Raw genomic sequence first — 12,756 nt, 5'->3', positions numbered from 1 at the left:
CATGTTGTGACTGTAACAGTATGTTGTTGTATAGGCCCAAATGGTGCCTATGTGTATTGTGACGCAGTTAGGTGCCATGGGGTGTTCCCCCCTGAAATGTCGTCCACCTGTCTTGTGTGCATGGACATGTGGAAATGATGTAATGCTGCTGACATTGTTCGCCGTTGCTGGAGGCGGTCGAGTACCGCCGTGCAACTCCTCATTGGTTGTCATTGGGCCCTGTGGGTTGCAGTGGCCAATGGTGGTGTACGCCGGTGGTGACGGTACGCACCGCCATGGACGTGACCGCCATTTTCTATCCGTTCACTCACTTGCTACCTGGCCTTCAACAGGAGAGGACCTACACTACGAGTGCTGCTGTGACCTGTGTCTGGAACCGACCATGGCTCGTGTCACTGTGGAAAGGGCCCCTGCCTTCACCACAATGGAGTTGGAGAGACTGGTGGATGGGGCCCTACCCCAGTACCGACTGCTGTATGGGCCTCCAGACCAACAGGTGAGTACACTGTGAGCACGATGCAAGAGGCATGGATGCATGGAGTGCTGTGTGTGAGGGCCTCATGTGGAGGGGTTGGTGGAAGGGTTCTGGGCAGTGTGCTGCATGTATGGTGGGCAATGTCTGTGCGTAAGGGGATGTGAGGGCTATGGTGGGTCATGAGTGTAACAGGCCGGACGGTATGACTGATACCTTTTTCTATGTTTCTTTTTTTCTGCAGGTCAGCGCCCATCAGAAAAAGGGTATACGGCGTGCCATCGCCAAGGACGTGCGGACCCTGGGGGTCTACGGCAAGTGGAGCACCCACTGACCCCCCTGACGGCCCGCATACTGGCGGTGGCCTATTCGGAGCTAGATGGGCGCTTGAGGGCATCACAGCAGCCACAAGGGGGTGAGTACAGTTTCCCAATATACTATTTGCGCGTGGTGGGGTGGTCTCCGGGTGGGGGAAGTGGGCCTGTGGGTGCCCCTAGGCCAGGCGGACATTGCAGGGTGGGCCCCATGTTTAGCAGGGTATGATGTGAACCACCTCCAACCAAGCTAGTAGGCATCCACTACTGGGCAGGGGTCTGTGAGTGTCAGGTATGCTGGTATTGGCATTAGGTATTGCTGTCTACGGGCTGGTGACTAGCATTATGACTGGGAGTGCATTGCTTAGTGCGTAGGACTGTTCCCTGTGTGTGTGTGTGTGTCTCGTGCATGCCAACAGTGGTGTTGTTGCTGCCATTGACCAAGTGTATCCTTTGTCCTTTGTCTCTTCCCCCCCTTTTTGTTTTGTCACCCTGTCCTTAAGTGCATTAGCATCATCTGGCAGAGGAGCAGAGGCACCGGTGACGGAGGGAGCTGCATCACACAGGGCCTATAAGGCTGAATCCACTGACGGTGAGGGCACCAGTGGGACGGAGGGCGAGGGGAGCACCACAGCGGAGACAGGAGGGGACAGTTCTGACAGTGATACCTCCTCCGATGGAAGCTCCCTACTGGTGGCGGACACCTCAGTGCCCACCCCAACTACAGGTACAGCCGCCACCCCCGTACCAGCAACCATCCCAGCAGCCCCTCAGTGAGTTTCCCGTGCCCGCTCACCCAGGAGGGTGGGCTTCTCCTTTGCCCCAGTCACCTCAGGCCTTGCCCCAGTTAGCCCTGCAGCCCTGAGTGAGGAGGCTATTGACCTCCTGTGATCCATCTCTGTTGGGCAGTCAACCATTGTGAATGCCATCCAGGGGCTGGCAGGCCATTTGCAGCAAACAAATGCATTCCTGGAGGGCATTCACTCTGGCATGGCGGCCCAACAGAGATCATTTCAGGCTCTGGCCTGCTCCCTGAGGGCTGCCATTGTCCCTGTCTCTAGCGTCCCCCTCCAACTTCCTCTACCCAGTCCCATTCCGCTCAACCCCAATCTATCCCAAGCACACATTCAGACCAGCATGCACCCAAGACAACTCACAGGAGTGGCTCAGGCAAACACAAGCACCACACATCACCCCACAGGCACCCACACAAACAGCATCAAGATGCAGACATACCTTCATCCACTGTCTCCAATGTGTCCCCCTCCTCCTCATCGTCCACCACCCTCCCAGTAGTGTCTTCACTCAAACCTACATGCACTACATCCTCATCCACTACCCTCATCACCATCACGCCTATCACTACACACCCCTCACTGGCAGTCACCACCCCCACATCCATGCACACACCCCTTGTGTCCTCTCCTAGTGTGTCTGTGCCCCCTCCTCCCAAAGTACACAAACGCAAGCACTCAGACACCCAACAGCCATCCACCTCACAACAGCATCCAGCCCATGCACCTGCACCCAAACACAGCAGACAGATACGATTAGCGAAAAGGAAGAGAAACATAGGAAACAGCGCTCACAGTCAGTCACCAAATCAAACTTAATACAAGCTTAGATGCGCGGTGCTCCTGGCAGGAGGATCTTCCTCCCTCCTCCAATGTTTCCAAAGGAAACCAAACAGCGACAAACAGACGTCAGGGCACTCATGAATAAAAGTTCAGTCCTCCATATGTGTCAAAACTTGGTAAGCCGCCGAGTATGAGTCGGACCAGGATAGTAGGCAAAGTTCAATTTAATCTTGACATGCAAAGTCCATTAAAGCAACAATAACCGTCCTTGGAAAGAATATCCATAATGCAACAACAGCCAACACGTGTTTCGTCCTATGAGATAAGTATTCTCAAAGACTTCATCAGGGCTTAGATAATAATTAAAGGGACTTCTGAGCCGGTAAGTTTAAAAAGCGCTTCTGGAATCCCCATCACAAACGAACTGTACTCAGGTGTCCCGTATGCTAGCGTCCATAATTGTTGTTGCATCATGGATATTCTTTCCAAGGACGGTTATTGTTGTGAAGGGCCTTGTATGCCTGTGTCAGGAATTTGAAAGTGATGCTTTTGTTGACGGGAAGCCCGTGTAGGTCTCTCAGGTGGGCTGGGATGTGGCTGTGGCAAAGGATGTCCAGGATCAGTCTGGCTGTGGCACTCTGTATTTTCTAGAATCTTGCTTGGAGTTTCTTGTTGATTCCGGCATAGAGTGCGTTGCCATAGTCAAGTTTACTCTTGACAAATGCCTGGGTGACTGTTCTTCTTGCGTCAATGGGGATCCACTTGAAGATCTTCCCGAGCAGGCAAACAGTGTGGAAGCATGAGGATGAGACGTCATTGACTTGACATGCCATGGACAGTGAGGAGTCGATAATGATGCTACGGTTGGTCGGAGATGGGCAGTTTCAAGGGCACTGGATAGTTATCTCAGGTAGGAGTGGTGGGGCCGAGGATGAGGATCTGTGTCTTGTCCGAGTTGAGCTTGAGCTTGAGGCACCTGTCTCTCATCCAGTAGGCGACTGCCTTCATTCCGTAGTGCAAATTATGTTTGGCTGTTAGTGGTTCTTCGATGAGGGAGAGAATGAACTGTGTGTCATCGGCGTATGAGATAATGTTGAGCCAGTGATGTCTGACGATCTCAGCAAGTGGGGACATGTATACATTCAAGAGGGTGGGGCTCAGCGAGAAGCCCTCGGGATCTCCACATCTGGTTTTCGTCTGCTTTGAGATGAAAGGTGGAAGCCTGACTCTCTGGGTTCTGCCAGTGAGGAAGGAGCGGATCCACTCCAGGGCTTTGTTGCGGATGCGGGCATCATGTAGTCTGGTGCACAAGGTGGTGTGGGAGATTGTGTCGAAAGCGATGGAGAGGTCAGGGAAGATGAGTGCATCTGTTTCGTCACAGTCCAGTAGGGTGTGGATATCATTTGTGGCTGCTAGGAGTGAGGTTTCGGGGATGTGGTTGCTCCTGAACCCAGATTGGGAAAGGTAAATAATGTGGTTGGTCTGGATGAACTCAGTGAGCTGAGCATTGATCGCCTTTTTGATTAGCCGGGCTGGAAAAGGGAGCAGTGAGATTGAACTGTAGATTTTCTGGTCTGTTTTGTCTGCAGAGGGCTTCTTCAGTAGGGGGTTAATTTCCTCATGTTTCCAGATATCCGGGAAGCTGGCGGTCTTAGGCATTTGCTTATGAATCCTTCATAGATGTCCTGAATTTTGTGGTGGAGGAAGGTGGCGAGGCTGTTGCAGAGATCTTGGGAGGGTGGGATGTCGGTGGTGTCTATGCTGGGTTTCACGAATTCCTCGACTATGATGAAGAGTTCCTTGCTGTTGTGTGCATTGGTGATTTACTCCTGAGTGGCTGATTTTCTAGCTGATCTGATGAGCCAGTGATGTGATGTGACGGCATCTTTGAAGACTTTGCTTTCTGTTGAGCTCTTACTGCTTCTCCTCTTTGGATTCTCGGATGTCGAGGGAGAGCCAGCTAAGCCTTCTGTGCTGTTGATTGTTTCCTTAGGGGGGATCAGGTTTTGGCGCAGTCGGCGATCCATTGATGGAGGTTGTGGGCTGAGGCGTTGGTGTCCATGGTGTTTGGTGGTGGGAAGAGCGGGAGTGAGCTGTGCTTCAGTGACCTTGGTCCAGTCCAGTGAGGGGGTGGTGGGCGTGGTGCTGTTTGACTGTCTATGGGTAGGAGAAATGGACACGGTGGTGGTTGGGCCAGTGGAGTTTGGAGGTGTGTGAGAAGGAGATGTGGTTTCTGGCAGAGAAGACAGGGTTGAGGGTGTGTCTCGCTGAGTGTATGGGGATGTTGACCAGTTCATTGAGCCCTAGGGTGGTGAGGTTCTCCATGAGGGTTGAGGTGTTCAGGTAGCTGTGTTTGTTGAGGTAAAAGTTGAGGTCGCCGAGGAGTATGTAGTACTTTGAGGTGAGGACATGTGGATGATGAAGTTGCCAGGTCTTCACTGAAGGGTGGGGTCCAGGAGGTCTGTAGATGAGGGTGCCGTGGAGAGTGGTGTTTGGATTTGTCTGGATCGGAAAGTGCAGGTGTTCAGTGATGGGGGTCTGGACATCGATGCTGGTTGTGAGGCAGAGTGAGTTTTGTGAATGATGGCAACACCTCCTCTTGGTTGGTTGACGTGGTCTTGATGTATGATCTTTTAGCCATCCGAGATGGCATTGGCGATATCCAGTGCTGAGGAGGTGGTAATCCAGATTTCCAAGAAGAAGGCGACTTTGGGGGTGATGGAGTCAAGGAGGTCTCAAACTTCTATTGCATGCTTGTTGAGGGAGTGAGTGTTGAGTAGTATACATCTGAGTTGTCCGGGTGGTCCAGCGGAGGGGGTGTTTAGTGTGCGAGGACAGGTGACGATGCAGTTGCAGCAGGAGAATGGGCTGGTAGTGTCCTTGGGTAAGGTGCGGTGGCAGGCCGTGGAGCCTCTGGTGTTGAGGGCGTGCAGGATGCTGGCGTCATATCGATGGATGGTGTGGGTACCAGAGTCCGTGGCGCTGGGAGTGGTCCGGGTGCGGATGGCCGCAGACGGGCTTGCCTTTGGCACATCAGTGGTGCGGCTGCACAGCAGTCGCCATTAAGAAGGGCCAGCAAGGATGAGGGGCAGATGGGTGCCCGTGGTTGGAGGAGGGCCTCGAACACCCAGAGTTAGGCAGGCTCAGAGGATGCCTGGCAGCAGCAGCAACAGGTGGAGCTGTGCAGGGGGAAGCTAACCAGAGGTCAGTGAAGTTGCCCCTTCACTGTGCAGCAGCTGCCATTAGCAAGGGGAGGGATGTGGGAGGAGTCACTCAGCTGGGTGGTAGGAGGGAGAGAAACATTGCGCTGGGAGTGGGGTGGGCCGCAGGGGCAGAAGGGGAAGCACAGGATTCGCCAACAGAGGTGAGAAAGCAATGCAAAATGAGGCAAAAAGAGAGAAAAGAGGCAAAAAAAGAGTAAATGAATGGAAAGAAAAATATTATTACTAAACCCAAATAGTTGTCTTTCTTGGGTATACATTTGTCCTGCAATTCCTTTTCTACCTTAATGTTGTTACTGAGTGTCTTGTGTCGCAGCCCTACTGTTGTGTGTGTTTCAGCCTGATTGCTGATACATTTGCTGTTGTTTGTAAAATCGGACTTTGTGGGCAGTGCTGGCGTCCCCCAAGACAAAGGTAGATGTTGACTGTATGGATATATGTTTGTCTATACAATTGGGGTGTCATAGCATTGTGTTCTGTTTGGTATGGTAAGTATTTCATCTTGTGTTGTCCAATGTGAGCGTGTATAGTGTTAAACTTGTCCCCCTGATGTGAATTATAGATTCATCTAATGTGTGGAAGCTTGAGTTCTGTTTGTGCAGACATGGAGTGTGCTCAATTGAGCTACCTTTGTTTGCATTTGACTTTGCATGTGCCCATTTAGCTGTGCGTACCTTGCAGCTGCTTCATGTAGATGTATGTCCCATGCAGTTAGAGTTGCATTTGCTTTGTTGATTTGCACTTCCACATTTTGCAGATTGGCATGTCACTTGACTCTAGTATCATTTGTCTCAGAGATACCTGAAGGGCTAGTTCCTGTGCAAATGTTGTTGAAGGGGCATGTGCAATGTGATATGTGTCCAAGTGCAGCCTCCTTCCCTGAGTGCTCCTGATGCCATCATCCCTATTGTGCATGGTTGTTTGCACAGTGAGCTTTGTATATTTGTCTTTCTGCGTATTGTGCATCCAGTTGTCCATCCATTGTTTTGCAATGTGGGTGATGTGTGTGTCCATTGCATGGCTGTTTAATGGGAGTGGAGTTTGTGTTCCATGCCACATCCCTCTATATGTGTGTTGAATGTGACAGCAGTCCAAGGCATGTGTGTAATGTGAATGTGTGAGCTGTATTGGTAGATGTGATGTTGCTTTGTTGTTTGTGTTTTGTGACACAATGTTGTGTACACTTCGCTGTCCCTATGCCTTCGATGAGCAGACGTGTGTTTTGTTGTGGTGCAGTGTGAGTGACCTGCCTAAAAAGTTTTTTTTGTGACTGTGTCTTTCTCTGTGAATGACTCTGACTGTGTGCACAATGAGGCGTGTACTTGGTACTCGTAGTGTGACCCCCTTATGATGTGGCTGATGCCATGACGATCTGTTGTTGAGTGTAATGACACGTAAGAGTATGTCTTTACGGTCGGTTGTGCCCAGGGTGGCGTGGATTTTGTGCTCCATCGATGATCAACAGCAGTGGCAGGACATGTGTGATGGGCTCCATGGGGGCACCGAGCATGTAAGGTTGCCTGCAGGTGAGTGTCTCCCTTCATATTCCCTGATTCTGCCTGCTGAGACCTGGTGGTTGGACCACCATGGTCACATTGGGGATGTACAACCTCATAATGTGTCTGGCAGAAAAACAGAGGGCCTGATTACAAGTCTGGCGGTCTCAAGACTACCAGACTTGTGGTGCAGTCCGACCTCCACATTACAACCCTGGCAGTCGGACCATTAGGGGACCACCGTCTGTGCCAGGATCTCTGATTCCAACAGGCTAATGGTGGTCTTGGTTGTGATCAGCCAGGGCAGTGCTGAAGTTACAACCATGTTCTCCACCAGGTTTTGCATGGTGGTTTAATAACCATTAAATTACTGGTGGAGAACAAGTGCTGGGGGAACATTGCAAGGGCTCCCCTCTCCATCACTCTCTAAATATGCAGTGTCTGCTCAGTACACAGTGTGCATTCCGAGGGTCAGCCCAGTGGAAAACTCATAATAGGGCAGGTGGGGGGACCCCCAAGTCCACGGTGATCTCCTCACCACAGGTCTGGAGGTCAGGTTTTCCGACCTCCAAACTTGTAATCAGGCCCACTGTCTCTGTTGGCCTGTTTGTGCTGACTCATGACCATGGTGGTCTGTGCTGCCTAGCAGTGCCGGTGCAACTGCAGCAGTCTTTGCTACACAGGCCCTCATGATTCATAATATAGCCGACCACCAATGCCCCCATGGCAGTCTATGGACCTCCAAACTCTTAATGAGGACCTTTGTCACTTTATTTGGAGCTCGATTCTTCTAGCAGGGCAAGGCTCCAGGCTGAAGAGGGTTCCACGAGGCCCGACAGCTCCTCCATCAGGTCCCACTGCTCAGGCAGAAGAACCTAGCAGGAACAACCTGAATCTTTGGACTCAGCGGCAATGCACATTCATCAGATCAGCTTGGCAGGTTGGTCCCAGCCTTCAGTTGATACTCAATCAATCAATCAGGGGATTTGTAAAGTGCACTACTCACCCGTGAGGGTCTCAAGGCACTGAGGAGGGGAGGGGCTCTGTCCAGGGCTCTTTCGCGGATTCCAGCATTGCTGAGGCGTGAGCGTAGAATGTGGTGGCAGAAGGTGTTGAACGCGGCCGAGAGGTCCAGGAGGACGAGGGCCGCTGTTTCACCGCTGTCCGGTATGGTTCTGATGTCATCGGTGGTGGCAATGAGGGCGGTTTTGGTGCTGTGGTTGCTGCGGAATCCGGATTGGGAAGGGTGCAGTTCTCCACTAGGAAGCGTTCATGCCTCCTGCCTCCCAGCTGCTCCTCCCTCCCTCCTCCCCTTCTTAATGGCAGTCGCTGCGCGCTACGGAGAGTGACCTTTGATCTTTGTGGCCCCTAGATCACTCCCCACGCGTACAGCGACACCCAGCTGTCCCCGTGTCCCCCCTCCCCGCACTTGCTGCTTCCTGCTGGTCATCCCTGGGGTCTAGTGGTAATTGCCTAACTTTTGTAGGACTGTAATTGCTGTGTTTACCTTGTCTTTTGCCTCGTTCTTGTTGCGCCTGTTTTTTTCTCTTTTCTGCCGCTCTGTGTGACCCCTTGCCCCCCCCAGCGCCTCGGCTCCCCCGAGCCGTCTCCTTTTCCCGCCACTGTGTCCCTGCGGCCCCACCCCCCTTGACCCCCATTCGTTCACGCCTCCCGCCTCCCAGCTGCTTCTCCCTCCCTCCTCCCCTTCTTAATGGCGGTCATGCCGCAGCAAGCCCGTCTGCGCCCGTCCGCGCCTGGACCGCGCCTAGCGCCACACCCCCGGTCCACTGCCAGCAACCTCAACGCCCTCAACCCTGGCCGCACCGCAGCATGCTTCCAGTCCTCACCGAGGAACACCCACGGACCCTTCTCCTGCCACACCTGCAGATTCACCTGTGACAGAACCACCAAACCTCCAAAGACCAGAACTAACCACCTCCACTGCATACTCCTTAACACCTGCTCCGCACGCAAACACGCCATCGAGCTCTGGGACTTACTCGACACCGCCACCCCGGACGTAGCCTTCCTTACCGAAACCTGGTGGAACGACTCCTTGGCGCCCGACATTGCCATAGCCATCCCGGAGGGCTACAAGATCACCCGCAGGGATCGCACCAATGGAATCGGAGGAGGAATAGCCATCGCCCACAAGTCCACTCTCAAGGTCTACACCCACACGGACGACACCCTCAAGACCGCCAAACATCTGCACTTTCGAATACACACCGACCCCAACACCACCCTCAGAGGAACGCTCGTCTACAGACCCCCTGGACCATGGGCACCTTTCAGCGACTCCATCTCTGACCTCGCCAGCACCCACGCACTCGCCTCTACGGACTACATCCTCCTCGGGGACCTTAACTTCCACCTCGAGAACAACAACGACACCAACTCCACCACCCTGATCAACAACCTCGCCAACCTCGGCCTCAGACAACTCGTGACCGCACCCACCCACGCAGCCGGCCCATCTTCTCCACAAGCGCCCACGTCACCTTCAACCACACCACCGAACTCCACTGGACCGACCACCACTGCATCCATTTCACCTTCCAGAAACAGGTCAAGCACCACCGCACCCTACAACCACCCCGCCGCCACTGGAGCAAAGTCACCAAAGACCAGCTGACCAGCGCCCTTGCCCAGAACCTGCCTACCGACCCCACCAATCCAGACACCGCCGCCCACAACCTCAGACAGTGGATCAACGACTGCGCCAACTCCCTCGCACCACTCAAGAAGACCACCAACAACCAAGCCACCAAGAAAGCCACCTGGTTCACCGAAGAACTCCAGACCTCCAAGCGCAACTGCCGGAAACTTAAGAATAAATGGCTCACCAAACACACACCTGATAGCCTCGCGGCCCACAAGGACGCCACCCGCAGACACCACCAACTCATCAGAAAAGCCAAGAGATCCTCCTTCAAAGACCGCCTAGATAACAACGCACACGACAGCAAAGAGCTCTTCAGCATCGTGAAAGAACTCTCCTACCCCAGCGCCAACGTCAACGACATTCCACCCTCTCAAGAACTCTGCGACTCACTGGCCACCTTCTTCCACCGAAAGATCACAGACATCCACGACAGCTTCAACACCACAGCGGCCCTTACCACACCAGACACCAGCCCCGCAAACACCACTCGCAGCAACCGCCTGACCTCCTGGGCCAACGTCAGCGACACCGAGACACGCAAGTTCATGAACTCCATCCACTCAGGATCACTGTCAGACCCATGCCCTCACCACGTGTACAACAAAGCTGACGCAGCCATCGCTCCCCAGCTACGGAAGGTCATCAACATCTCCTTCGAAACAGCAACATTCCCGGAAAGCTGGAAACACGCCGAAATCAACGCCCTCCTTAAGAAGCCCAAGGCAGACCCCCATGCCCTTAAGAACTTCCGACCCATCTCCTTACTCCCGTTCCCGGCGAAGGTCATCGAGAAAATCGTCAACACACAACTGACCCGCCACCTCGAAGACAACGACATCCTGGACCCCTCCCAGTCTGGCTTCAGATGAAACCACAGTACCGAGACCGCCCTCCTCGCCGCCACAGACGGCATCAGACGCCAAATGGACAACGGCGAAACATCAGCCCTCATCCTCCTGGACCTTTCAGCCGCCTTCGACACGGTATGCCATCGCACTCTAAGAACACGCCTCCTCGAAGCCGGAATACAAGAGAAAGCCCTTGAATGGACCACATCCTTCCTCTCCGGCAGAACCAAGAGAGTCCGCCTCCCTCCCTTCCGTTCCAAAGCCATCAACATCATCTTCGGCGTACCCCAGGGCTCATCCCTCAGCCCAACATTATTCAACATCTACATGGCCCCCCTCTCACAAGTGGCCCGCCAACACGACCTCAACATCATCTCCTACGCCGACGACACCCAGATCATCCTCTCCCTCACCAAGGACCCGCGCACCGCCAAAACCAACCTCCACGAGGGAATGAAGGCCGTCGCCGAATGGATGAGAAGCAGCCATCTGAAACTGAACTCGGACAAGACGGAGGTCCTCATCCTTGGACCCAACCCCTCCACCTGGGACAACTCTTGGTGGCCAACATCTCTAGGAACCCCACTGACACCTACCGACCACGCACGCAATATGGGCTTCGTCCTCGACTCCTCCCTCTCCATGTCAAAACAGGTCAACACAGTCTCCTCCTCCTGCTACAACACCCTCCGCATGCTCCGCAGGATCTACAAGTGGATCCCGACAGAAACAAGAAAAACAGTGACACAGTCCCTCATCAGCAGCAGGCTAGACTACGGCAACGCACTCGACACAGGCATCCCGGCCAAACACCTGCGACGCCTCCAACGCATCCAAAACGCCTCCGCCCGACTGATCCTCAACGTACCACGCCACAGCCACATCACACCCAACTTGAGAGACCTTCACTGGCTCCCCGTAGACAAGAGGATCACATTCAAGCTCCTCACCCACGCTCACAAAGCACTCCACAACACCGGACCTGCCTCCATGAACAACAGACTCAGCTTCTACACCCCCACCCGACCTCTCCGCTCCACAGGCCTCACCCTCGCCGTCGTCCCCTGCATCCATCGAAAGACATCCAGCAGCAGATCCTTCTCCTACCTCGCCGCCAAGACCTGAAACACTCTCCCTACCAACCTACGACAGACCCAAGACCTACTCACCTTCAGAAGACTCCTCAAGACCTGGCTCTTCGACCAGTAGCAGCAACCCCCACCCCCCCTAAGTGGGTATGTAGTGCGCTTTATAAATGTGCCGATTGATTGATTGATAAGTTGTCTGTTGATGGCCTTCTCGATTACCTTTGCCGGGGAGGAGAGCAGGGAGATAGGCCGGAAGTTCTTGAGGTCCTTTGGGTCCGCCTTGGGTTTTTTGAGGAGGACATTGATCTCAGCATGTTACCAGCTGTCCGGGAAGGTGGCGGACTCGAAGGAGCTGTTGATGATCTTCAGTAGTTGGGGTGCCATGACAGAGCTTGCTTTGTTGAGGATGTGGTGAGGGCAGGGGTCAGATGGAGAGCTGAAGTGGATGGTGTTCATGATTTCGATGGTGTCGTTGTTGTTGATGGGGGTTCAGAAGAGCAGGGGGTTGGTCGGGTGAATCTGTGGTGTTGGTGGTTGCCGGGGGGTCTGGGTGCTGAAGCTGTCGTGGATGTCTGCAATCTTGCGGTGGAAGTAGGAGGCAAGGGAGTCGCAGAGGTCTTGGGATGGCGGGATGTGGTTGGCATTGGAGCTCGGGTTGGAGAGTTCCTTCACGACGTTGAAGAGCTCCTTGTGGCTGTGTGCATTGTTGTTGATTCGGTCTTTGAAGGCGTTTGTTTTGGCGGTTTGGATGAGATGGTGGTGTCTACGGATGGCATATTTGAAGACTGTGTGGTTGTCCAGAGTCTGATCTTGGTGCCAGTTTCTTTCGAGTCTTCAGCAGCTTTGCTCAGATTCGTTGTGATCAGTGGGTAAACCAGAAAGCCTTTCTGTCAGTGCGTCTTTCGGAGGAATTGTTGATTGGGGCGAGAGTACTGGCACAGGGGTTGACCCATTGCCTGAAGTTGTGGGCAGCTGCATCAGTGTCGGTGGTGTCGATGGGTGGGTTCTGGGAGAGGGTCGCGATGAGTTGGTCTTCGGTGACCAAAAAGAGCAAAAACCTGGCAAAAGTTTTCTA

Source organism: Pleurodeles waltl, chromosome 6 (genome assembly GCF_031143425.1).
Source record: "Pleurodeles waltl isolate 20211129_DDA chromosome 6, aPleWal1.hap1.20221129, whole genome shotgun sequence".
Lineage (NCBI taxonomy): Eukaryota > Metazoa > Chordata > Amphibia > Caudata > Salamandridae > Pleurodeles > Pleurodeles waltl.
The sequence above is the reverse complement of the archived record's forward strand: the minus strand, read 5'-3'. Positions refer to the sequence as shown.